The 1,420-nt window shown below is 43.8% G+C and overlaps 1 pseudogene; it reads left to right on the plus strand.

Moving 5' to 3' along the window:
• The first annotated feature begins 555 nt into the window (after positions 1 to 555).
• LOC121566784 lies at positions 556 to 726 on the plus strand (annotated as a pseudogene).
• The last annotated feature ends 694 nt before the right edge of the window (positions 727 to 1,420 follow it).

The raw sequence follows: 1,420 nt of genomic DNA on the forward strand, positions 1-1,420 counted from the left end.
CATAAGTCATGATAACGTTATTGTGAAACGTTCCTTCTACGTAGCTGTGGTGTCCGCTTATGTCCCAAGTCTTTTCAGGACGTATAAATGTGGGGAATTTTAAACCGTTAAATATGTGTATTTTTAAGTCAACCTCATAATGTTGCTAAACGTCAGAAAGTACGTTGGAGAGCCCCATAAAATGCAGTTTCTGGTAACCACTGGGAACGTAACTTTCGTACGTAACAGTGTGATGGGGACAAGGACATTCCGGCTGGCCAAACCCTCCCCTAACCCGGACAATTGTGCATCACCTCATGGGTCTCCCGGTCGTGGCTGGCTGCGACACAGACAGGTATCGAACCAGCATCTGTAGCAATGCAGCTGCGATGCAGTGTCTTAGACCACTGCGCCACTCGGGAGGACCCTTAAGACACGTCATTTAATCTATGCCACCATTTTTTAAAACCATCATCTTTGATATTTGGCGGAATGTTTACAGAGCTCATTTTGGTGTAACTGTCAATGAATTTGTCGTGTCGGAGAACGGCACCTTCCTTCCGAAAGCATTGTCGTATCGCTTCTCGGCCTTTTGGCTAAGATCAAGTGTAGTATTTTACTGGGCTTGATTTTGAGAAGTGATCCGAAAATTGTGCTTTTGTTAAAAATTGCTTTTTCTGTTTCACTATTGTTTTTTGTCCTGGGTAGGTGGTGGTTTGGTGGTGGACTACAGGTGCACCAGCATCTGTAGGGTGAGTTAAGTGTTTTCTTCCTTTCTTTATTTATTTATTTTCTTTGTGTTAGCTTGTTGTTGTTGTGTGTTTTTTGTGTTTACTTTAGAAAAAAACCCAAAAAAATATTATCTGTTCTGTGTTTGCTCGTTGTTGTTTCTTTTGTTATTCTTATCTTTCTTATTTTTTGTTCTTTGTGTTTCCCCATCCTCTTGTAGCCCTAGTTTCCCTTTAGTTTTACCCCTTTGTTTTCTGTTTGTGTTTGCTAGCTTGGTTGGCTTGCTGGCTGGCCGGCCTGTCTAGCTTTTAGCTTGGCTGGCCTGCTAGCCTCCTCGCCCCTTAGGCTTGGCAGGCATTGTTTGTTCCTTTCTGTTCGTATTGTACCCCCCCTGTAACCCATCCATACCCCCTCAAATTGTATTTCCATCCCCTGAACTTTCCCTTGTCTTGGTTTTTTGTTTATTGACTTTTGTGTTCACTTGGGGGGCCATTTTGTTGGCTGGCCGGCCTGCTAGCTGGTTAGCTTAGTCTGGCCTGCTGGTGAGGCCTGCTAGCCTTCCTCGCCCCTCAATTTGGCTTGTCTTGTGAGTATTTGTTTGTTTTTTCTGTGTCCTGTCACCCCATCCATATTATTTCCCTCGTTTTATACCCATTTTTTCCCTCTTATTTGTTTTGTCATCCGGGAGGTTTAGCATCCGGCCTGCTAGCTT

This window comes from Coregonus clupeaformis, unplaced genomic scaffold, assembly GCF_020615455.1.
Source record: "Coregonus clupeaformis isolate EN_2021a unplaced genomic scaffold, ASM2061545v1 scaf0375, whole genome shotgun sequence".
NCBI classification, from domain to species: Eukaryota; Metazoa; Chordata; class Actinopteri; order Salmoniformes; family Salmonidae; genus Coregonus; species Coregonus clupeaformis.